Source organism: Blennius ocellaris (assembly GCF_963422515.1).
Source record: "Blennius ocellaris genome assembly, chromosome: 12".
NCBI lineage: Eukaryota > Metazoa > Chordata > Actinopteri > Blenniiformes > Blenniidae > Blennius > Blennius ocellaris.
This window is the reverse complement of record NC_137661.1, coordinates 17745713-17772585: the sequence shown is the minus strand read 5'-3', so window position 1 is coordinate 17772585 and position 26873 is coordinate 17745713. Positions and strand designations below refer to the sequence as shown.

General features: G+C 41.8%; 1 long non-coding RNA gene across 1 annotated transcript; it reads left to right on the top strand.

Annotated features, from left to right (window-relative positions):
- Positions 1-7885: 7885 nt before the first annotated feature.
- Positions 7886-9504, top strand: LOC308137799. Its single transcript, XR_013936862.1, has 3 exons — positions 7886-7995; positions 8224-8273; positions 9416-9504. It is a non-coding gene; the product is annotated as an uncharacterized lncRNA (long non-coding RNA).
- The last annotated feature ends 17369 nt before the right edge of the window (positions 9505-26873 follow it).

The window sequence follows — 26873 nt, the reverse complement described above, 5'->3', positions numbered from 1 at the left end:
GCAAAGTTATAATATGTGCGACAGTGCCGATAAAAGCAACTGACTTAAATTTAAATGGTTATGTGTGTCACATGCATGCATAGATCTGTGCTTGTGCTTGTGTATTGTATAACCTGTAGAATTCTCTATGCACGTCTTACAGGAGGTTGTTCTTGGTTAAATATCCTCCTGCTTAAACAAAGTGTAAAAAATAAGATTGTTGTATTTCAGAGTTAGTTCACACAAACAGGCCATTTTTGCACTCAGCAGCCAAGACTCTGTGTTCTCATCTTGTCAGACAGTGATGACTGACCTGTCTGTAGCTTGTCACCCACAGAAAGACACACTATAGCCTTCATTAATTCACCTTTCTCTCTTTCTGTTCCCTTAATCTGGACTCAAGGCCAGTCTGTCTGTGTTGTCTTCAATTGGACCAAATGAACTGTCAATTTCTCCAAGAGTAGAAAAGAGATTGGAAAGCTCAGAGAAAATAAAACAATGTCAGAGTCTGCTATTGATGAATCTCTGAAGGAAAGCAGAGAGCGAAGAGGAAAACAGAGATATCAGAAAGGAGGGGAAAAAAATGAAAAGGGGAAAAAAAAAGCGTCTTCTTTTTTTTTTTCTTCTTACTTGAAGCCGGCCGGCAGTAAAAGTGAGCATGGTAGAAGAACGGTGTGGAAAATGTGATCACAGTTTCAATTTGAAGCTGTCAGGAGTAAATAAGTGTATGTGGCTTGCAGGCGTCCAGGGCGGGATTAGTGAGCTCCAGCCCTGCTGCAGCTCATTTCCACCTTTCCTGCACAAAACCCAAAGAGTGAGAGACTTTAAACTGCTTAATTCCAGCAGGCAGAGGGATCAGCTCACCAAAAACTTACAGATCCTCTATATTAAACTGCAAATAAACCCACAGTTGAAATTAATGAGCAAAATGTGGAACATTATGGAGAGAATTGCACGTCTTTTGAAGCCTTTGCATCTGTGTTTTCTCTTTCAGAGAATCAGCTGCAGACGTGATGTCATTCTCCGCAATTTCTTAGCGGAGACAAAAATAACTTCGACTGCAATGTAAAATATGCATCCTGTGGAACATGTCAGAGAGGATTATGGAAGCTCGGTCATACTGAGCAGTAATTTAGAAATCTCTGAAATGCTTAGCAATGGAGAAAAAAAACTGGTTAAAGTTGGTGTATCAGTTGCTCTTTTCCTCTCAGCACTTTTCTGGCTTATATTTGAATGAATGAGGTCAAGCATGACAAACAAACACGTTGAAAATCGGACATTACCATAGCGCTTGCACATAGTTGTGGGTAAAAATTGCTCATAAAATCTCCTCTGGGCTTTTTGTGGCATCTGTGTATGCATATTGAGATAGATAAGCCATATTAAAATAAAAACTGAGCAGATACTGTTTTGCAAACTGAATTACAGTCCATCAATTTCCCGGGAGTCTCATCCGCCTCTGGCTATATTTGCTTCACATGTGCCATAACAACAAAAGCTTTTGATTGTCGGAAAACTGGGAAATGCGTATGTGGCAACAAAAAAAAAAAAGTGTAGGTGGTGAAAACAGAACTAACTGTGCAAAAGCATGTTAAATATGCAAAAATGAGACTGTACTTTTCATTTGGGGCCATAATTCAGATACTTATCTCTCACCCTGTGTAAGTCATAAGTGGGTTTGCCTGTGAGATGTGTGTGTGCTTCCCATTTTTAATGTGGCATCAGCTCAGTGAGTTCACACAATAGCCTCCCACATCGTATGCATATTGAAAGGGAGCAGAGGATAGTGGGTGGATTAGAAAGCTCTGGGGTTATGTTTCTCTTTTACTGTGGTTTCCAGCCAGTTTTAACAGCTCAGACAAGAAGAATCTGAATCACTCCACATGATACAAGTGAATGGACCAGGAAAGACACAATAAAAACCAATTAAATATGCACAAAAGAAGACATTTTCCATGTTTGGAGTCTACACAAGCTGTTATCAGTAAGTGTATGTTACAGAAATTGGACTGAGAGCAGAGATCATGTTTTTTCATTGGCCTTACTGGTTTTTTTTCATCTCCCACACAATGCACTGCTGCTGCTGATATGTACATACATCTATTTGTATGCACCATGTCTGGAATCCATAAACACACAAAGGAATTCATGAGCATACCATTTGCATACCGAATACAACATACAGCACCAGTGGTCAACCTCGAGGCAAAAATATCCGTGACGAGCTGCTATTTTCTTGCTGACCGATGCTCCATTTTGCCTTAAGCTTGTTAGTGGTGAGGCCAGGAGAGCCGATTAGGACGGGTGGCCAGTTGACGTAATCCGAGCGCTGCAAAGCTCGCAGCTCACATAAACGCCGCAAATGTCAGGAAGTGAACTGGAGAGGCAGAGAATGCGCATAGAGACGAGAACTCCAGTCCTGTAAATCAAAAGTTACGCAATCACTGAAGGTACCATAGTTTGCATCGCGGCAGGCTGCCGCAACAAACTAAACACAGCCCGATGAGTCAACAGAAGCCGGTGTGGTCTCCTTTTGACCCCTTAATACACTTCAGAGAGATGCCAAACACGACAAAATAAAAGGTGTTCTCATAGTTCCCCTTCGCTCTTTCCGTCACCACATTGTTCTCAACTCCTACTTATTTTTAGATTTGATAAATGGCCTCTGCTTTGGTGCCTCCAGGTATCAGGGAAGCGGTTGGTGCCCGGCAGTTCATCAGTCTTGCTTGCATGCCTCTGGCTACTCGCTTCATGCTTTCCATGTTATGTAAGGAGGCCGGAGCAAAACAGTAAACCCACTGCAGAGAGATGCAGTGTGCTGTATTCATCATTATATCTGACAGGTTTATTGTCTCCAAGAAAACAATAAAGCCACCTTTTGACCGCATGCGGTCCCTTTTCACCATCCTCTTCCATCTCCCCTCCTCTCTGGCCTGCCACTCACTTGCTAATGGTCTGACCTGACTGGTGCTGATGAGGTGAATCCTCCCAACATGAAGGAAGTAAGACTTTCTTTGATTATTTTTCTTTAATATTGGCTACACATACTTGTTCATGTAACTCTTTCTTGCAGCTCTTACAGTATTTTTCAATGTTCCTTCACTGATTTATTTGTTATTGCTCCTTGACTGTCCTCTCAACTGACCCCAGGCTTGGGTTACACAACAATGTTTCAAATCAAAACTTTAAATCATTCTTAAAAAAATTAAAAAAAATTGTTTAGACAGCAACGTTTTGAAAACGACAACCATTTACACAGCAACTGCAGAAACCCTGAAAACTATGCAGTTTTCTTGTTAGGCCACTAGTGGGTGCTGTTGTTTGTTTATGTAATGAAACCACACACAATGGCAAGGTCAGTGTTTCCTCAGTAGGCTGTATAGGACCGGTTCCTTTAATAAGTAATGTTTACTTTGGAACATTTCAGAGACAGATGCTGTAAAATGATGGTAATCTGCATTATTCATTAATTCAAAGAGTCTATGAAGCTCTCTGCATTTTGGGATTTTCTGTGTAGTTTCCACACATTTAAGTTTGGAAATTACATTTTTAGTGACAATTTCACAATATTATAAGTATGGATTGTTTTTTGAATGATGAAAATCACCTCCTCAGAATTTATGACCTGCACTAACCATTGAGTTCTACTGTCCAGCACTGGGTTTTTGACATCACGCTCATCCTCAATAAGTATGAGCTTGTTCGGCTGGTTGCAATCTTTTGTGTGTCATGTCTCACTAACTTTGTCCCCATTTAACATATTGAAATGCAAAATGGTAAACATTGCCAGCAGTCTTTTCTAAAGACCCGTCAGTGTGGGTGAGCAGCCAGTGAAGAGGCCTAATGGGCTATGGTGAAGTGACCCAACGCAGGTAAATCAATCTCAGAGCTGAAAAACACTTTTTGAAAAATTGCAGGTATAAACTCAAAGCAGTCAATAACCTGTAGCAAGACAGCCAATGTGAGGAGAAATGAAAACCTATTAAACGCCGGGGTCTCCAGACAGCTGGGCTTCCAAAGAAGTATGTCACAAAAAAGACCTCAGTCTGAGGAGAATGTTATTTTCTGTGGCCTGCGGCTCTTTGGGTTGTCTCAGCCTTGAAGTTGAGGGCGTAAAGTATTGTGTCCTGGTTTAATTTCCTGCAGCCTTAACTATCGCTGATATGATCGACACAAACAAGAGCCCGGGGTGGTCCACTTGAATCAACAATTACCCCCGCTCATTCAGACATACACAAAGACATCTCCACAAAAACACACAATGCCAAATAACATTTTTATTACAGATTTCGGCACAGTGGTAGAGTAAGTTTGGTTGTAATAAGATTAATTACTGAGAACAAGTCCCCACTATACACTGCGTTTCATCAGGATGAATCCTTGGAGCTGCGCGAGTGTGTCCTGAACATGCACTGAAGTAATTCTGTGTGAAAAAAAATTACAAATCTCATTAGTGCCACTGGCGACTACATCAAAGAGGAGTGTGTGCATGTGCGTGTGCAAAACGTTCACACTGCATGTTATCACTACTGCCACTCAGTTGCGTCTGGCACTCTCAAAAAGCACAGGACGACACAGAGCTGCAGGGGAAAAACTGTAATGACAAACAAAACGACAGCCCACACTGAAGCACGGAGCGCAAGCATCCCAGAAGAGCCTCTGCATCTCGGAGATCCACTGCACACGCGAAAATGCGCAATTTCTTCAAGATACGTCACGTTATCTCACAACGAGATTAACGCTGTTTTATAACAAGCTGAAAATCTGAAATCCTCTGCAGTGGAAGCTCAGCCTACCCCACATATCCTAACCATCAAAGCCCTACTGCCCTTTTATTTCTCTGTCCTACTTCTTCTGCCAGAATAATCAATACTAACCCGTATCCTGCAACGGAAGCACTTTCGCCCACAAGAAAAATGAAAAGAAATATGGGTCAATTGGAAAACAGGTAATTGGGGAGCATTAGATTCTTTTGTTGCAACAGAACGTATTCTTTGTGAAAATGAAAACTGTGGCATTTGTTAATCTCAAGCTGTTGATTGTCTAACAGCCCTCAGCTGAAGAGTAAAACACAGGAGGAGCACGGCATTCAGGAATACGCGAAGAGCATCACAATCGAAACATCGCATCAAAGAGCCAGCTGGTCCCTGCACTTGTTTTTGTCAGAAATAAAACAGACTGTCACTGCCAAGCTGATGTCAACATTACAGATCAGAGACAGCAGGAGTAGACGCTGTCCTCAAACCTGGGATTGAAGCATCTCCTTCCAGGATTCTCCCCGAAAGCTCGTTATTCAAAGGGGATGCTAATTTAAGGCATTTAAACACTAAATTACATTTGGAGTATCGGGCTCCACAACATTAATTCTTTGCCATTATTTTTCATTACAGCAGACCTAGCTCCCTCGGTGATATGTGCCAATTATACTCAGTTTTAAATCTTTTGCTTTTCTCCTTTTCTTACATATCAACTTGTGACAGCAGTGTAGGGCATCCCAGCGGTGCTGTGGTTACTAGTACGTTGGTCTCCTAACATTTTGTCAAGATGTATTAGATTATTAACATGTATTAAAGAGTAATGTTACATTACATAAAATTACTTCTACGTGTGAATGTGAGTATGTGTGGCTGGTTGTTTCTCTGTTTACCCTGCGATGGACTGTCCAGTGTGTGTCTTATCCATAGTTGGCTGGGTTTAGTTCCAGCGCTATGAAAGATGGAGGGATGGATTGACTATGACCTGTCCGTGCTGTGAGAGGAGGCAAAAACTGTGAAGATGAGGATGTAGAATCTATTTTGAAACAATCTTACATCGCTCTGTTAAATCAAGCTGTAGATTCAGGCAATAATTACCTTTCAATCAGCACTGCGAGTGATTCATCACTATTTCACCCAGGTCAATGTTTATTAAATCAGCGAATGATAGCTGCACTGAGATCTGTACTTTGATGATACTGAGGTGATACTATAAAAACACATTTTGCACTTTTTTTATATATATAGAATTTTTCTACATCCAGAGATTGAAAATAATTTTCACTGTATTGCATTAGGTGACACCTGCAGTTACAAAATGTCACTAAATGCAATCAATTATTCATGTAATGGAACTCTGGCAGAGAATACCCTGTATACTGTTGATTCATATTTTTAAAGCAGGACTTGAAACATAATCTGCTCAGATACTGTGCCTGCCAAAAACAAGCATTTGGAGAATTTATATCTGACAGAACAAACATTTGCACCATCAAAGTAACTCTGCAATGTGGTGCATTTCTGCTTGTAGCTCTCAACAGCATGTTCAAATGGCACCAAACCACTGATAGGTACATTGATCTGAGTCAAGATGACAGCCAGCACCAAACTAAAAGTGATCGCGTTCACACTGTGCAAACACGTGGGTGCACTACTGGCACCGACAGAGGAAGCAGCTGCCTCTCGTCATCACTTGAGGAGTATAAATCTCTGATGTCTGTTCGTTGAATCAAGAAAAAGGCCATGGCTGTGGTTGACAGGCTGCACGGTGCCAAGTTCGTAGAAGGATATAGTCACAGTGCAGACACTGCGCAGTTGAAACGGCTCCAACTTTATGACTAAATTATGATTTTATTTTCAAAACCAACCATTGTTCATGCAGGAATAGATAAGTAGTTCCAGGACTATTTTTCAAACAATTCTTCAAAGTATCCACCAACTTGTACACTTCTTCTGGAACAAAGGGAAGAAAAAAAAAGGACATGTTCGTGTTTGAATTTCAGCCATGAATTCTCCTCTTCTTCCCTTAAAGTACAGCATGTCCCTCAGCATAATAAACCTTCGAAAAACGTTTGGATTTGTACCTTGCTAAGGAGCGGGGAAGCAGAAACGAAGAGAAAATGTGGATGTGCGACCTCCACTGTCTTTATTCAGGAGCTGCGCTCACTGTCAGTTTAGGCCTGTGCTGCTGACACTTGGATTTTTTTTTCAGGTTTCGATATTTCAGCTTTGACTTTGAAAGTTTTCCACCTCAGTCTTTGACAGGTTATTCCAAAATCTGACACATTTAAACTCCTCATTCTGCAGTCACTATAACTATAAACCCTTTTATAACAACTTCATTATGCTTAGGATATTTGGTTCATTGTGTTCAAGTGTGTTTCTGGGAAAAAAATGGAAAAAGGCAATGGCGAAGGCCAAAAATATTAAAATGCCATTGAGGAGCGATAGAAAAAAACTCTGCTGTCTGAAATGGTTCGATACATTTATTTAAGATGGAGCACTTTGTATTTGCATCACTGTCGAGGGGCATTCTTAATCAAAGCAGCTAACAGTGCTGCTTGGTATTTATCATGAAGACACAGAATGATCAAGAAATACGAGTCATCAAAGAGACACTTCAAGAGTTAAACTTTTATCCGTTCATTGATTTTTCTGGAATCCATCCATCCCTCCATCTTTTATATGGCTTAATGCACTTCTTGGTTGCAGTTTAACCAATAAGAGCTGCTGATTTATATTTAGTTTTTTTCACATTATGCAGTTTTAAGCAGTAATTTTACTGTCAACAACTGTATCTATTTCAATTATATTCTTTCCACTCTTGCCCAAAACTATTGTACAGTAGTGTTTACTTTCTATTCAACTAGCTTTTGACTCATTGAACTCACACATGTTGTGAGCATGAAGTGTGGCGACTCCTCCAGTTGATGTTGACAAAATGATTTGATCGAATGTCAGAACCCCCCACCGTGTCTTCATGTTTTGGCTCCAGCAGTGTTGTTCTGTGGGCCGCGACTCAGAATAGCATCTAAAATGTGTAAATGGATTTGTTCACTGGCACCAGAAGGACATGACATCACACGTTTGTGGGCCCTGCACAGTTTGCCGGATATCTCAGTTGTGAATCAGAGGTGTAACCGACCCCCGGACAAGACAAGGACAATCGCAACATCGACGGCAGCAAATCCTTTCAGTCCTGCACTGCGCTGATCAAGGAACATGAAGAGACACGATGAAGTAACTCTGGTAAACTTTGAAGGTAAGCTTCATCTCATTTCAGAGAAAATGCCTCAGGTAGCAGTCGTCCCATCAACAACAGTTGGTCCTGGCCTCACTCAACGGTATTTGGATCAACATCAGAACACACAAAATCCAAAACCTTCTGATGGCCTTCACCTTCAATCAACATGAAAGTGTATGACTAACTGACTACTGCATGTGTCTACTTCATTTTTCATGCTTCTTTTCCTGCTCTACTTCTCTGAAGATGATGGATGCTCTTGAAATCTACGGGGACAGCTGGTCATTAGGCTGGAGGTAAAGTGATTCATGCTGCATGACTGTGCTGAGGGAAGGTGGAGAATGTTACAGTGGAAAAGTAAGAGGCAGAGGAGTGTGTGTTTGAGTGCTTTTGTTGGCTGACATTACAGAGTCACATTGTAATGCAGCAGATAATAGCCTGCAGGTCAGACTGGGGGTCTGGGGAGCAGCCGGCACCTGCTGCCATTCATTCAAGGTGACAATAGCTGATGCTACTAAGTCCTGGTTGGAGCTTTGCAGTGTCCTGCCCCAGGATGTTTGTGTGCTTGTGTGCGTGCTTCGCTCAAGTTACAAACACGAAGCACATGCAAAGCAATAAAATAAATACAGTAAATGAAGCTGTGAGGTCACATGGAGTTCTCTGCTGCCTGCGACATTACCACCCTGCCCCCACCGGTAGTGGTGACAAAGTGGGTGAAGACGCGGACCTTGAGAGTGGCAGTTTGCAAGTTTTCTGGATGAAGCAGACACTTTGCCGCTGTCGGCCCTAAATCAAGACCCTCAACACCCAACAGCTCCCCAAAGCTCCATAATGTAGCCGCACTACCGGGGTAATAGAGTTAATGCAGGAAAAAATTAATTACCTGAAGTGATTATTGTTGTTGTTGCCATGTGCTTTGATTTGTGTGAAATGTAATGAGGCCTGTAGGAGCCAAACATGGTATTATTGGATTTTCTACAGTTGTTTTGACCTGTGTGTATATATTGTGCGTTGCTGACGTCATGTGGATATATGCCGGGCCAATCAAGGAGCAAACGGGTGTTGACCCCAGAAGGGCGCACAGGTTTTTAACCGCTTTGGTGAACGATACGCTCGTGTTTTGTTATCTGATGATTTGAACTCGGACCTAGTATGATTTTGCACTAAAATAAAGATAGACTGTTGCATCTTACTGGATCTATGGACTCAGTTGATTGACACGAAGCAAAAGGTAAACAATAGCTGCCAAGCGTGTTATACCCACCTACCGAGGGCAACATCTCACCAGCCAAGTATTAGACTGGCTGGTATAAGGTCTGTAATGGTATTTAAGTTCCTCACAGTAAGCGCAGGTATCGCTGATGAAGGAGGCAAACAATTCTCGACTGTGCTTGGAGAGAAGTGTAAATGAACGTTATCTGTTTTTGTGTTTTTCAAGTGATCAGAAGTTATACGGACATTATGGACAATTGTAAGAAAATAAAGGAATGATGACTGACAACACTGGTGAAGGCTGGCAAAAATAGTAAGTCCAATCCAAACAATTCAGCCATATGAAGTCAATATTACTATTATTATTGTTGTTGTTATCGAAACTGATCACGACTTTCTCTGCAAGCGGCAACAAGGCTTTGTTCTGAATCACCCCTTCTAGACAGTTTTTTGGTGTTTTTTCACTTTGCAGTTGGAAGCCAAATAGCTTTTGGTTTAAAAGCAGGTCTCCAGCTGGCTCCAAACACCAGAGATAGAGGTCGATGTTCTGTATTGCTGCCTCTGCTGAGCCTCTACCCTTCAAACGATCAGACAGCCATGGGAACCCCTAGAGACCATCAGTTCCTGCTCTGAATCCCGCTCTCACTGCAGCTGCCCTTCCCACAAACGCACACACAAACATCAAGCGTTTAATTCGTACTACTGTGCGCGCTGCAGCTTCAGTGAGGCGGCAGCTGCCTTTGCACCAGAGCATCAGGAGGTGAAAAACATCTCCGAGGTAAAGAAAAAAAAAAAAAGGAAGTCACAAAGTTCACTGTCAAAACAACCTCAAGTGTTTTTCAGGAATTAATTGAAGACAGCTGAATGTTGGTTTCAACAACAGAAGAACTTCCAGCCTTTAGTACATTTGGTATCTCATTTAAAGGGATTTGGATATCAGCGGAATCACTAAAATACAGAAAATCTGGACAAAGGAGTAAAAAAGTGCTCAGAGGAGATAGAAGCATTCATTATTAGTTGATATTGCAGAAAATGTTGACGAATGTTTTGAGAACATATTCCAAAACACTTAACTTCTAGTCATACATCACAACCAGGTAGAAATAAAAACTCTTATGGAAGGGTTAGAGTGAAAGTATTGGTCAAATATGTTAGGCAGCAAGTTGACAATCCCATAGCCTCAAAAATGGAACTTTTACAAATAAGAGAAACAGTAAAAGGTTATAGATATGACCAAGTTTAAGAAATTGCTGAAGTTCCACAACTGGGACAAAGAGTCTCAAAACTGCAGCTCTGGTGAGGTGTTGACAGTCTGCAGTGGTGTGTAAATACTATGAAAGCTATTCTATTTCTCAGACACCTTTAATCCTGACTATTTGAAGGGCTACCAACAGATTCCGAGATGAAATGAAGCAATTTCTAAAGACCTCTTCAAGCAACAAATGCTCAGTGGAAGAGAATTTGTACTTCACAGAAATCTTTACTCTTCAATGTAGTTTTTTTTTATCATGGTGTAATGTATTCACAATAATTCATAGACACTGCATTTATACATGCACATTCATTCAATTGACTACTAAATGCCCAAGATTTAACTCGAGGACTGTCCTCCCTAAGAATTTGCTTGTTTACACCTGTTTAAGATCAGACCGTTAAAAAGAAAAATCTCAGTGGCAACCACGCTGCAATATTGTGCTTCATCTTTCAGCATTTGTCCTTTCATTGGTAACAGCGGATAATCTTCGTCCTGTATCCTTTCTCCAAATTGCTCCCTCAATGGCCCACCTCTTTTTCCTCTTGTCTGCTAGCTCCATCTGCAGCATATGTACAGGAAAGACGCCGACAGAAATTCAAAGAAAACCCTTGAAATAGGAACATCCAAATAATTTGCACGCATCTCAGATAACATGAATAGCCATCCCTGGAACAAAGTCCATGGGTGAGGAACTTTGACAGCTGCTGAAAATCCATTTATTGAATGAAAGAGTGAATAAATTTGTTAAATCTTGACATTTTTGGCAGGCACAGAATTACTACTTTTGCCAGATGCATGCGAATGAGTAGATGTAGGTATTGGGGGGGGGGGGGGGGGGATCTCAAAAAAAAAAAAAAAATGCATGGACGGAAATAAAATTGGTCTAGCAGAAAAGGACAATTGATCTTAAAACGTTTGACGCTGGAAACATTGGGATCCATTCAATTAACCACCACCTCATGAGCTCAACACATGAATCTATTAATTTATCTGGACAATGTTTTTTTTTTTTATCTTACATTACTTTTCATAGACTATTAATTTCTTCAAAAGGTTGTGCTCTATGAGCAAGTCCTAGGACAAATAACCTGATGTCTCTATAGAAAAAGATTCCCAGTTAAACTGAGAACCGCATATTTGACTTGCATTTTTATTAAATGAAATTCAAAAACAGCCAGTCACAATAGGTTCAGTTTCACCATCATAGCACATCCTTCAATTTTTGAAAGCAAACCTTAAATGAACAAGTTCCGGCAGTTATTTTTCCAAGAGGTTTTGCAAGGTTTTTCCACAATAGCCTGCCACTCCTCCAGATAGAGTGCAAGTGGATTGAACTGTAATGAAAATTACACTCCACAGGCTCAGACTTCAAGCGAGTGAAAATCACATCCTTTTGTTAATCCATACATTTATGGTCACTGATGCCCAGTTTTTTTGCTTTTGTTTTGTTTTTTTAAAGATGGGAAAGTGGTTCTTACCAGTTTGGAAGTTTTCAATTTTCTGGAAAAAGTAGTTACTCCATCCTTAAAGCTGCAATTTCCATCTGCTCAGAAGACTGTGCCCATGACCAAGCTGGAAACCACACTTTGTGGCTCCAGTGCCACTCATGCCATGTTCAGATAAGAACCTCAGGATTACCATATATTCTGAAATTTTCCTTAAAATACAGCTGATGTCAGACCACATTTTACATAAATATAGTATTTTCCAACTATAGGAGTTCTATGCAAGTAAACGCATCATTTAGAGCAGAGGTGTCAAACTCAGATCCTCGAGAGCTGAAGCTCTGCACATTTTCCACATCTCCCTCCACTGAATGTCCTGATGCTTCATCACCAAGTTCAGCACAAAGCCAGAGAACAAGCTGCTTATTGCAATCAGCTGTGAGAAAGCAGGGACACATCCAAATTGTGCAGGGCTGTGGCCCTCGAGGACCGGAGTTCGACACGTGTGGTTTAGAGGAACCAAAATTAAAATGAAAGCAGCAATTTCAAACAAATCTCTTCAGAGCTCAGTAGAAAACACAAGAAACCCACAAATTAGTTTTTTAAAAGGGCATCTCAATTCTGTAAATTAAACCAAGACAGCAGTCACAATTGAGCAACTTTATTTCATAGGCAACCACAATACAAAATGAAAAAAAAAGTTTGGTCAATGAAAAGGCATTACTGCCATCTAGTGGAAAGTTCATCATGTTAACTTTGTGAGGACAGTTTTCCCCTTGATTACAAGTCAAACATAGTCGGTGCAAAAAAGCAAGAGCCTTCAGGATTGATCTCCAATCTGCAACAGAAGATATCGAATCAAAATGAAGAAAATACTGGTACTGAAAGACTCTGCATAGTGACGCTCACAGATTCAACGCCATCAACGGTGATGCAGACTTTGTCTTCAGTGTCCGTTTCTGTCGTAGCCCCTTCACTGCTGGCCTCTTTACTGTCAGGATCTGTGGCATACTCCTCACTGTCCGTCTCTTCAGTCACCGGCTGAAAAAAAGGGCAGATTTCCTCAGAATTGGCCAACATTTTAAGAGTTTGTGATTTGTTAAAGCTGATGTGGAAATGCATAGAACTGAAGACTAGTTTTTAATACATTATCACCCCTCAACCAGCACCAACCTCATAGTCAGGATCCACATCAGCACTTTCTTCAGGCAATTCCTGGTCAAGCAGTTTTATCCAGATATGAGAGTCATCTTCCTCATCCTCCATCACATCTTTCTTTCGTTTGTTGCCTTTTCCACCAGGTTTACTGGGAGAGATTCTGACCTCTATGGAAAAGGAGCATGGTCTACATTTAATGACTACTTGCCAGGTGGACAGCATGTGGACTAGTTATTTCAATGGAATACTGCACTCTGCCATTTTCAAAACGGACCAAGATGTGATGCAGAAGTTCTCAGACAGTGCAGTGAAAATGCATAATTTCAGGTACAAAGGAAGATTACATTTAGGAAACAAACTTCACCACAATATCCAAACACTTTAGTAAATTGCACTCATGAACATTACAAGGATGACATTTTAAATAATAAACTTTCAATCATGGGCCTGTAAGACCCCAGCCAAGCACAAGCTGTACTTCTACCTAAAATAAATGTCCCATCAGGAGACCTTGTATGAAGTAAGAGAATACATTGATTGTAGACAGGCGTGTTGCCTGAAGGAGATTTTAAAAACATTCATGATTTCGGCCCTGCAGGATGAGGTAACTTTTACATTACTAGAAAACAGGTCATCTACAGTTACAAAATCAAATGGTGACCAAGTAATTCAAAAATAGACTAGAAACACATGAGAATTTGCATTACAAGCGATAAGGCTGAAAGCAATACCTTGAGACAAGGACAGTCCAATGCTGTGCGACGTTGAGTAACCGAGCACTGATGTGAGCCACTGAGGCAGGACAGACACCAGCATGCGGTGGAACCAGTGGGAGCGCTTTCTGAGGGAGACAAAGGGCCGTCCTGGGAAAGCAGCAACTTCCCGCTGTGCTTGATGAAGTCCCATCAACCTCAAAACTCTGTGAAACACCCTCATCTGCAATACAATATTTTCAATGTCTCCCTGGTGCATCACACTCATTGGGCTTTTGCGACAGTTGGTGATTAGCTTCATGCTGAAGCAGGGAGACATTTTGAAAAACAAGCAGGGCAAAGCAGACCAGTACAGACCCCTCCAACACCCCCACCCCAGGGTCCAACAACAAACTGAACGCAAAGTGACTCACTAGAACGCTGAAAGGAAATACGGCGATGCGTGACACAGCCTGCAATGAGCCATCCTTCCGTGCGACTCTGTCCTACAGGGAGAACATGAACATAGTCAAAATCAAAAACACATCTGTGCCGAGACAGACGTACCACTTGATCGTACCTCAATCTCATCTCCAACCTCCTGTACAAAGTCCACGTGGTCCTGGAGGAGCTCCTGAACCATCTTCCTGCAGGCCAGGACCACACTGACAGGTTCTGAGAGGAACAAAGTAGAGCTTGGCAGCTTCTGGGAGCGGTGGCTAGAGGGTATTTTGTACAGCCAGTTTGGGACTGTTTGGCCAATCAGGGTGAAGGAGCACACCTGGATTAATCAGCGCAGAACACTAAGCAGCACCCGCCAATTACACACCAGAAAGCAGGAGAAACAGGCAGGTTTTTCTTTCTTTCTTTCTTGTAATAATAAACTAAATAAAACAATGAGTACATTATTAGTATTATGAGAAGCTGTCTTTCACTGCAGATATGATGATGATGATGGTTTCGCACATTATGTCAGTGGTTTATGACATTTCTTTTCTTGTGGGACGCAAATATTTACTAACGTAGACTTAGACGACCCTCCAACACACCCTGAGCAATTATGATAAAATTTAATTAACCTCAGGAAAACATGACGTGTGAATTACAGTTTTTTGAATGCTATTGAGATGAATGATATTTATTTTCACACCACATTGTGATGTATTATGAAGCCAATATTTTATATCATATTAGCTCAGTTTATTCAGAAGCAGAAACAAATATGTCTGCTGAATTTATCCCGAGCTCCTGAAATATCTGACTGTCTTTGCAATGTCAGCTGCACTGGAAGCTGCAGCACATTAGTGAGCCATCAGTCATGAAAAAAGGGAGCCAGTGTGTTGTTCTTAGAAAGTTTTAACAAGAGGAAATATTTGGGTAGGCTGCTTGGAAAAAGGGTCATCTGGTGTCTGTTGATCATTCCGCTTAATTTTCCACAGACATTCATGATTTTGGGAAGAACATTTCCAGAAAAACAATGAGAATTCAATCCAATCCAGGCTGCTGACAGACCTGACCAAAAAAATATTTTTTAACTCAACAAACAAAACATAACGCAGAACAAACAACCCCTCCAAAAAAAACAAAAAAACAAAACACATTTTGTTGTAGTTGGAAGGAGATGTATTTACAAAAGGTGACTAAAACAAGGGTCACTCATCAATTTCAGGGTTAAAGCAACAAAACAATGTCTTCCGGATTGTCTTGAAGACCCTGCAGATCGTCTCCCTCACTGGCCTGAAGCGACTGGTGGAGGTCGAGTCCAGAAGAATGTCTTTGTCTCCACATCTTCCATTAGAGAAATCAGAAGCTTCCTCCTCAACATCAAGTCTTTGTTCTGTGACGGCCACAATGGCGGTGATGTCACTGAATCTCCCCGAAAGCCCGGGGTTGGAGTCCATGGGGTCCTGGTTCGAGCTGAAACTGGGTTCCTCCGGTGGACATTCACTGCTCTGGTCCTGGGAGGGACAACTGACGGGGTCCTGGTTGAGGGGGTCCTGGATGGGACTGCCGAGAAGCTCCTGGTTGAGGAAGGCCCGGGTAATGAAAGGGTGTTGCAACGCTTCACGGGGGGTTAATCTCTGCTCTCCGTCCAGATGTAGCAGCCCCTTCAGCAGGTGGACCAGGGCCGCTCTTTCCTCCCACTCAATGTCATCCAGGACTGGGTAGATCTGCATTGACAAACAAAGTCCGGTAAGTGGAGCGGCTCAAAGACGGATCACAAACCCAAGTTTCCAGTTTACACGACGACACTGCCAGGAGCCACAGGAAATGCACGTTTTTGAGAGAGAAAAAAAGCACAGACTCTGTTGTCGTGTTGACAGGCGAAAAAATAAAGCAGCAAACAAGGAACTAGTTCAGCTTCCAGCAGCTTTGAAACAAGAGCTCAATGTTTAAGTTCAAACTTTTTCTTTTAGATATTTATAATAGTGAGTAGATCCACTGTTGAACTGTTGTGCTGCAAAACAAAACAAAAAACTAATATTTAACTAATATTTAAAACTAATAGTTGCTGTATTCATAAACTACTTCAATTTCTGGTCTATTGAACGCACCTGAATGTAAGTTGTACCTACTGAATTTAAAAAGAAAAAAATGGTAGGAGTTACATGATGCGCCTGGACACCTCACCCATGTACAAGTGACCCTTAAAAATCCATAAAATATCTGCATCATTGTTCAAAACGTGAAAAAAGCTGCAGCTTATTGTTCAGAAATTATGGTAAATCTCCTTTTATCCTCCATTTACTTTGCCATCCATAAGAAATGTTCAGTAATTCCCCAAAGCAATTCTTCCAGACAACAAGTTACATGAAGGTTGTATGTGTGACATTTAATGAGCTCCAAACTAAATTAAAGTGTAAAACTCTCCTATAGATGGCTGAGTGTATTTCATTGATGAATGGGGTGCCTTGTTACTTTGTTTGAGAAAGTGAAGAAGACAATCAACCAGTAGAGAGTACCAACCTCCATCAGGTCATCCAGTCCACCGGGAAAATCAAAATTAGGCTTTGTCTTTTTTGCTTTTATGGCGTTCACCGCGTTGTATTCTTTAGGTGTCTGCAAGAACACAAATATCACAACTGTTAGAGAAATGTTCCTAGTAAGATTATTAAACTAAGTCCAATCAGAAAAAGTAACTTTACCATGAGTCGCCATCTTGAGCCGTTATTTTCAACTTCCTCCTCTGTGAAAAAGTACTTTGTGTACTTTCCCTCTGAGAGCTGGCTGTCCGGCGGCTGGCCCAGTATCTGGACCATACTCCTCATCTGCAGGCAGAATCACAGACACATCAGCAGAGATTCTTACACCGTCTTTTAGAAACACATAGGAATAGGCAGACCTACCATCTGATATTGGCACCAGACAGGGAAGAGGTTGTTGCCAAGGAAGAGGAAGGCCAGGACGCAGCCCACCCCCCACGCATCCACCGCCTCGTTGAACGGGAGGCCAAGACTGACCTCCGGGGCTCTGAGGAGGAAACACATGAGAGCTGAAGAGCTGACCATTATGGAGCTTGTTAGTGTGGATGAAAACCAGGATGTGAGCCTACCTGTACCCAACTGCCTGCATCTTCATCCCAGGATAGATTTGGTGGGTGAAAAGTGCTCCCCCAAAATCCACTAGTTTCACTCTCATGGGCCTCTCCGCTGCATTCACCAGCATGGCGTTGTCTGGCTTGATATCGCCATGCAGGACAGACAGCCCTTTCAGAGCGTCGAAAGCCACCAGGAACTGCACAACAAAGCATGAGAGGACAGGTCCGTGATGACGTACTCACTGTTTTCTCTTACCGATTGGACAAAGCGATTATTGGAGCCAATTAGACAAACCTGCTCTGCAACATCGCGAATCTCACTGAGACACATTGGCTTGAAGTCTCCCAGTTCCATCAGCTCAAACAGGTTGATGTCCAACTTCTCAAAGGCCAGACATGTGTGGCCCATGTCCTCGAAGCTCTCTAAGAACCTGACCAGGTTCGCCTTGTCTGGATCTAGGATACTGATAGTCTCCAACATGAAGAGCTGGAGGGAACAAAGAGGAGGACGTGGTCAGGATCCTGGAACAAACTCTTGACGGTGAAGAATTAATGTGAATATAGAAATATTAAAGGTGTAAATATTTACCTCATGCTGGGTGTCCTCCACCTTATCCTTTTTCAGGACTTTGATGGCAACCTTCTCTAAATCGTCCACTTTCCAGCACTTCACCACTTTTCCAAAGGAGCCCTCCCCAATGATCTCCGCAACCATATATTCAGAGGAGGCGCTGGTGAGGACCTCTCCTTCCTCAAGGTTGAGTTCTGTCCAGTGTGGAGAAGACACATTGAGAATTACGAACCAATCAGAAGCTGCCTTTGTAAAGGTATAGACCACATGGTATAAAACTATTTAAAAACATATGCTAAAAATCAATTCCGAGTGTGTTGTAGAAACTAAAAAAGACACACACAAAAAAAAAACAGGCAAAGTTTGAATATTGAATGAGTCAAACAACATTTTCTGAGTAGCAGGATTTACTGAAGTTACTCGATTTTACATTAAATTAGTCCAGCAGGATTTTCCTTCAAATTATCTGTTCAGTTAGAGCTGTTGTGTTCTGCTTTGCATTGAATCATCCAGGCTACTTTCACAGCTTCATCATTTGGTGTAAGGGCTTTACTCACCTGAAGCAGCAGAGGATTGTGGGTGAAGCAGCGAAGACATTTCTCTTCCCTTCATGTTTCGCTGATTTCGTTGATTAAAAAGCTGAACGCTATATCTTGTGCTTTGAAAGCCGTAGATGTTCGTTCGTTGTCCGCAAAAACTCTCCTGATCTCTCTATCCAGGAAGTGTGCACTTTGATGACTGTGGGATTCAATTTGAGCCTTGTTGTCCTTTGATCTCCTTTGATTCCTTTGATGTGTCTCTCCCATCCGCTTTTGCATAGCAGTCCTCTCATGAACAAGCTACACATTTTGATATTAAAATAAATGTATTGAACTATCTAAACAAAATTTTACAATGGATTTTTTTGGTTTTGATGATAAAAGATATATATGTTTATTCATGTCCACAAACTAAAATGTGTATGTGTATATGTATATGTGCATACACACTCCTACATACCTGCACTTTCATATATCCATACATACACACACAAACACATACTGTTACAAATTCCCTGTAAATGTATTATGTGTTCTGGTAGAATAGGGGTTTTTCATCAGGCATTATTTTGGACAGCCCAGTCAGGTGATGGGGTTCTCGCGTTACGTCCCGGTGAACAGAGTTTTCTGGTGTAATAATAAGACGGTAGTGAACCCCTCGTTACGCCTTGAATGTGTTCGTGAAGAAGTGAGTCTTTAATAGTCACCAAGCATGCCTACATATGTTCATTTTAAGTGTATAGGTCGGTAGATGTGTGTTTGGTTACAGTTATGTGTCAGTTAGCTCAGGTGTGGATGACGCTAATGCTAATCGGCTCACTGCGTGTGTGTGATACTATAAGAGATTTAATTCAGTTTGTGGAGTATTATTGCCACCAGTTATTGATTTGTACATCTTTCTGTGTTACAGAAAACCATTCATCGTGTAGCCATTCATCGTGTATACATTCAGCATTAATCCGCATTCTACATTCATCGTTTATTCATCCTCGTTCATTCATTCATTCATCGTTGTACTGCCAGCTGATTCCATTAAAAGGGATAAAGTCCACCTTGGTGTCCATATCTGCTCTCTGACCGGGGTAGTCGTCGTGGATAAAGTGGTCCCAGCATCATCATCATTCCCAGGCGCATAATCGTCAATACATACATACATCCATACATATAGAATTCTGATTTTAACCAAGATTCATGAATTCACCATTATCACATGTCTAAGCATATTATGCATGTCTGTTTTTTAATGGAACCATAAATTAAACTCAAGTTATACAATTTTCTTTTTTTGAAGAAACATTACTATGAGGGGAAACAAAACCCTACAATCATTTCATACTTTCTTAAAATGTATTGTATTATTATTATTATATTTTTTATTATTATTATTGTTGTTGTTGTTGTTGTTGTTGTCATCTCATTCCTTTTCAAAGCAAGGTTTAACCTCTGATTATGCGTCTCTCGTGCAGCCCCAGACTCTCATAGCAGCTGCTCTTCTGTCTCCTTTTTTGCATATGAAGAGGTATATGAGTGTGCATTATGCTTCCGTACAGGGAAATGGCCCAAATTGGTAAATGTATCCGGCACCAGTTTTGGTCACATCTACGTCTGCTTTGATGCAATGAGGGAGAACACAAGGGAGCAGAGAAGTATAAAAGCTGCCTGTGACCACTCTTCTTTTCAAATTACTAACAAGCCGCGTGGAGAACAACAAAGGCATCTTGAAATGGATAAGAATTCAGTCACCAGAGCATTCAGTATTGGAGCTATCAGTAGCAGGACCGATACTTTCGATTTGTCCATTGCGCGCAGACACAGCAGTGCAGGGATCCGTGCACTCTTGTGGGCAACGAGCAACGCAAAGTCCTTTGGGTGTTCCACAGACTCTCAGACAAGCTTTGAGAATATATATCCAAATATATTGACTCCCAACAGCATCCCACAGTTTACGATCCCCACTCTCTCTGTACAAACTGGCTCAAGATCGTGGAACAAGGACACCCAGGAAAATGATGCAGAGTCAGATGGAATCGTTGGGATTTCAGGGACAGAGACGAAGTCATTGGTTTCATCAGCCAGTGCCACCACTTCCTTATCATCTTCTTCCTCTCGATTAAACTTGGCTCTGAAAGACCGCAGGGCCGAGCGGAGTGTTTCAGACCCTTTGACCAAAGGTAAACCTCTCCTGCATCGAGACGTGTACTATCACCGTTCTTTCAAGGAGGATCAACAGTGCCTGGACCCTGTGAGCAAAGCTGCCCTCTCCCTGCCACACCTCGCCAAAATAACCACCCCATACGGCTTTGTCACATTGAGCCAAAGCCCTCAAATGGCCAGCGAGGAGGCGCTGCTGCACCAGGCTGGTCTTCGCTGCTCCAAGAAAGACAACAAGGCTTCTGGCTGTGTCAATAAAAGTCCAGGAACAGCCACGGAGCAAGGAAAAGGCAAATCTTCTCATCTGTCAGGAGCTAAAAAGAAACTATCCAGGGATTCAGTGGACTCACAAACAAAGTCCAGAGTGGTACAGGGAGAGCTGAAAACACCTACTGCTCCCTTCAGCAATTCCTCACAGTCTTCAATACCAAAGCAACCAGAAGCCAAGCTGAAGCGCCGTTTTTATGGGGTTATAAAAAAGTATTTTATCTCTCATCATTTGAAATGAATTTGGAACAATTTCAAGAACAAATCTGTAACAGAATAATCCAACAAGAACTACTGTGAGAAAATCTAAACTTGACAAACCCATGTTGTAAAAACTTGCTAAAAATGTAATAATAAATGCACCTTGTGGAATATTTTTTGTTTGAATTTTTGTGTTGCAACAATTTGCATTATAAGTTTACTTTTTTCGCCATAACTAGAAGGAATTTGTTCTAAAATAGTCCAAATCTATCGGACTTTCACTTTTTGTTCATCTCAAAGGGGTCTTTGGTATTTTTTTCCATTGGATATAAGAAGTTACAGTGTTTGGTATTCGCATTAAATACATCTAAGGTGTCAAGCGTACGCTAAAATGTCCCATGGTTTGTGGAGAAAGTTGCTCTGCAGCTGATCACCCTGGACTGGTCCCCAGGCCACCAACAGGCTGTTGCATGACATGTTATTAAAGGACGACAGATGCTGCACTGCTGTTTTGTGCATTTATTCACCTCCATTTACATACATTGCCTTCATCTGTCAAACAAAACGGTAATAAATACACACCACCGCTTGTATTCAGTTCAATGACATCTCCAACTTGAAGGCCGGACTGACGAAGGAAGGTGTGTTTGATTTGTGCACAAACACAGAGAGACTCACAGGCATGAAACCCTATGTGAAATTTAGAGTCAAAAATTACACAATCACCAAAAACTATGAGATAAAACTTGGGCCAGTATTCTTATTATCATTATTCAGTTTCACTTCTCACATTCAGTCAGTCATTTTTCTGCAAATTGCTATACATCTTAAAATGCATTTAATGCCCATAAAAGTCCATATTGATTCAAAAAGTGATTCTAAAAAAGCTATAACTCCCTGACACAGTGAAGATTCACAGCCCCCGTAAACATTCAGCTGCAAACAAAATCACATTCAGGCCATATTGCCTTTGCGTTTGTAGATTTGCATATTATAATTATTATAATATTTGCTTTGTTGTAGGGCTCTGCGTCCTGAGTGCCCTTTTGGTTGGATGTTTATTTATAGCTTCCAGAGTTGGCTTGAATGCTTTTTTCCTGCAGCACTGAATGTGTCCCTCAGGCAGAGAAACCAAGAACTTGCTCCTTAGCATATGAAGAGGTTCGGTGGAGAGGCTCTCTGGTCACCTATTGCACCCTCGGAGCTTATAGTGCTTTAGTCTCCCACACACTGCAATTTAGTGAGTAAATATCATTATGACTCAGAATACCCTACTACGAGCAAAAGGAGAGGAAAACACAAGGGTGAGTGCTTGAATACAAGAATAGAAGAAAGAAAAAAGCTCATTTAAAATTGAAATTGCTTTCTGCGCAGTTTGCTTGTGTGCATGACGTCAGTGAATGCTTTAAGGCAAATAAGGGTTGGAGATTTAGTGACCTCAGCATCTGAATCATATCACGAAGCAGCACAAGTAACCCAACTAAGTGTGAGCTTTAATGAAAAAAATTATGTGTTTGCGATGAAAATGACAAACTGAAGGACACCCCAGTCCTTCTTCTAAGATCTCATGATTTCCTCATAGTTTCACTTTATAATGTAATTTCATTGTGTGTTGACCCTATTACTTTTAAGGGAAACGTAATGATGGCACATTTGTCTTCTATGTATACTTCACCCAACTCAGGGTAGGGGGCGCTAGAGTGGTTACCAACTAAGTGCATGTCGACAGATTGTGGGAGGAAACCAAAGATAAAACCCTCAGAGTGTCTGTCACTTGTGTCATGGTCAGTCAAACACAACAATGTTGAAACAGCAAAAATCCTGTTGGCAATGAAATTAAATAATATATATCGTGGTTAATACAGAGATTGTAGAAATACGCGGTTTGTACAACGAATGTTATTGAATGTTAAGTTGGAGTCAGTCCAGAATCTCGTCCACAGTAATGAAGCGGCTTTGAGATGCTCTGCTTTCTGATGCAGCTAAAAATCGGTTTGTTCTGGGATTACCACATGTTACAAAGAGCAGATGGCTCAGTGCGGGCCTGAGGTGTTCCTCTTTCTCCCCTCACATGCCAGTGAAAATTAAGGGGAAGTGTATAAAGTTTAACAAAGAAACCGAAAAGCTGGAGATTCAAACTGAAGTGCTGCTTCATGTCCTGAAACACTCATATTATCATGGCCCCTTGAGCATGCGTGCTTATTTACATATATACTGTGAACAGATAGTCATTAACTCAGACACTTGTGGCTCTGGTGACACTGGTTTTCTTGACAATAATAGCAGTTTTACACTTAGTAACTTGTATTTCAGAATCTTTATAGCTTGGATTACGCCAAATATTTACCATTATTTGCAGTCAAGTGTGTATGCTATACTGCATTGCCTTGGGTTTGGAAAAAAAAGACAAATGTGTACTGAAAAGTTAAACTTTTTTTTTCTTGCATTTCACGATCTCTGATTTTTCCAGCATGACAGTGAAGTTGACTTGACGTGCTGTGTTTCTGAATGATGATTCACATCACTAATAAGTGGAATATCTTCAAATGAGGCGCTAAATCAATGTCAAAATGTATTCAGTGTTGATTCACTTCCAAAAAACATGAAAACAACATGTGTTTTCACAGTAATTTACTACTAAGCCTGTCAAACCACACAATGTTCTTCTCATTTCAAAAACTCTGTATAATAAGTTATGATGTAAAGATGTCCTGGAGTTATATCCTCTTACACTGGTCCTCATCTGCCTAAATGATTTGCACTTTTAAGTGAGTAAAAAGCAAATGTTGCAAAGCAGACAATGCAAATGTAAAAGCCCAAACTGCATCTTCCCAAATATCTTGCTGTCGATGCACATGGTGAATGTCGATCGCCTGCAACTGAGAGAAAGAAACAAAAACCAACAGGAGTGCAAATCGAAGGGGTTCTGCTGAAACTGGCAAGCTGAGGTTTGCTCACAAAGCACATTTGCCCTCAGTATAAACGCAACTTTTCCGGTGCCAACCTCAGGCTCAGACTGAAAACGATCACAGCAGAAGATAAGCAGCAGAGCAACGTTGAGAAAGAAGTGAAAAGTCACCCTGAAATATTGCCACATTGAGAGGAAGAGCAAAAGTGACAGAGGGTGTAGCTGATTATCGCGGGAAGTCTTTCAGAGCAACACTGAACTGGCCACTTCGGCTTCATATGAACTGAATTCAGTGACAGGAGGGAAGTGTGAGAAGAGTGAATGTGCATGAAAGGTGTCCTGACCTTTGTAAAGTCCTGATGGCATCTGGTAATCACAGCAAACCAAAGGATGAGCCACCAGAACTGCCCATCAAACAGCGCAGGTAAGACCAACATCAAAGTATTTGATCCGTTTCTGAAACATTCATGGAGGAGTTTTATTATTTTACAGTTTTTTGCTTGACTTTACAGGAAAATGCAATCATGATTTTAACTAAAACGCACTTGCATATTTACTTGCATAAATCCAGTTTGCACAATTTATCCTTTGTTTTAATCAAGCACCACACCTCATTAGATGTGAAATGCAACAATAAAAAATAAATAAATTCTAAGCTTCGTTTGCAGCTCCGATCTTCACATTAAACAATGGCAGCGGGTTGCTTGAACAGTGAGCATTTATTCATGGTCGAAGGGTAAAAGATTCTATTATTCTGTGCTTTTCTTTAGATACTTCAGTGCAGAGTCTGACCACGTGGTGCACTGGCAACAAAACTATGAAAACAGTGATGTCTTCGCCGAGCCCACTGACTGTCACGCGGCCCACTGCCCCATACACCAGCACTATGGTAGGTTAACGGAATGATCATGTGGGTTTTAATAAAGGAACTCCAATGCACAGTTCTACTTGGAACCACAGACGTGTGCGAGAGAGAGAGAGAGAGAGAGAGAGAGAGAGAGAGAGAGAGAGAGAGAGAGAGAGAGAGAGAGAGAGAGAGAGAGAGAGAGAGAGAGAGAGATGGGGAAAAACATAGGTTTCTACAACATGTGGTTTACTGTTCTCAGTTCACCTTTCAGTTCGTGAGAGGTGAGGAGAGGAAGTCACCCTCTGAAGGTTTTAATCTCTGTACACTGCGTGTGATGTTAAACAATACACCACAGTGGCTGCTTGTGAAAAGAACGAGTGTACAAAAGAGGCAAAGCCACTGCTGCAGTTTCACTGCCAGGTGTTCATGTCTGACCTGAATCTTTCTTCTGCTGTGTTTTCCAGATGCCGCCCAGACACCAGGTGATATTTTTCTCACCCCACCGCCTGTTCCCAAAAAGAGGTTAGGCCGTAACCTGTCTCTTCCAGCCACCAACTCGCCTTCAGTCTCGCCGTTGTCCCCTCTGGAGAGACGTCCACAGTTCTTTGACAACCCCCTGTACATGATGGCTCCCACACCTGACCCCTGCTTTCATGAGAAGACACAAAACATTACAAAGAGTCCTGCTCCAAGCTGCCTTTTGACACCCCGGATGAACACCTATCCCACCACTTCAGCAACTCCGTGAACCAGAGCATCGTTTACCAGGTGATTCAGCAGCGCCGCCTATTGTTTTTAATAGTTATGACACAGACCTGCGGAGACGAGGCCGCTGCTCTGGGACGACGCCTCACAGAGACATCAGTTTGTACCAGACTCAGGATTTCCTGCCGAGAGAGTGCAGCAGACCAAAAAAGATTGATGACAAGATATACCCCAGTGTGCAGAGCCCCAAACGACCAGGGCGAGCACTTGGGGTTAACAGTGAGTTCTTTCTTTCCTCATTCACTTCACACAGTTTTGCAACACGCTCGGTTTACTGCATGAGCTGATCTGTTGTAGGTCCTTCTATGCACACCAGTTTCATTTGTATGCACGCATGGGGCACACACCAGCCAATAACTCAGACTTGATCTTTATCAAGACTCCAACTGTGATACATGGAAAGTACTTTATCTAAAATGTCATTAGATTTCACAGCTGCAGCACAGTATGTGTGTGTTTTGTTTTGTTTTTATCTCCTAGATACAGTTGCTTTGCAAGTGATTGAAAATTTAGTAATAGGTTCTCTTTGTTTTTTGTGCAGGTACAAACAGACTAATGAAGCTTCGTCATCTTACACCAACCTCCAGCCACTGCCCATTTTCAACCCAGCTACAACCCACACTGCAAATTCAAGGTGCCAGAGAAGCTTCATTGTCTTCAACTGGGTGCATTTCAGCCAAACAACCAGGAGGCGACAGCCTCGAGTGTGTCACCGACTCAGTCTGCATGATTGCATCCGCAGTTGATCGTTTCCTCTGTAAAAGTCCCTCTGTTGCCATCTATGGAGGACCTTTTTTTTTTTCCAGGGCAGCTGCTTGTTGCAGAGCACCAAGTGATTGAAACCACTACAGACAGGTGTGGGTTCTGTTGTTGCAGGAACCACTGGGCTCAAATCACCTGTACAATGGCAGTGCCACAGCAGCCGAACACAAACCCCAGGAGGTCTTTCTGATGTTCCTCAGCAGAAAGACAGACAAGGGGGAAAACAAACAATAAAAAAATGTGATGATTCTGAGGGACGGGCGAATGGCAGCCGGTAAAGACAGGATTCAGACATTATGGGAAGCGGAAGGTTTTCCTTGAGCTGCACTGAAGCTCCAGTCATCTTAACACCGAAAACCAAAATGGAGCTTAAATTGAATTCTGTCTGCAGCTACAAGACAGCCTGAAAAATACACCCAGGTCTTCATACCAAAGGGGACTTCTCCATCTGTCTTCCCCGTGAGCTCGGCTCAGATGACAGAATTGGCAGGCCTGCCTCAGGTGCTCCTCTGGGGCCCACGTCTCTCTCTTCAAACATGGAGGTTGTACAACAAACACTCTTCACAACTGGCTGAAAATCAAGCG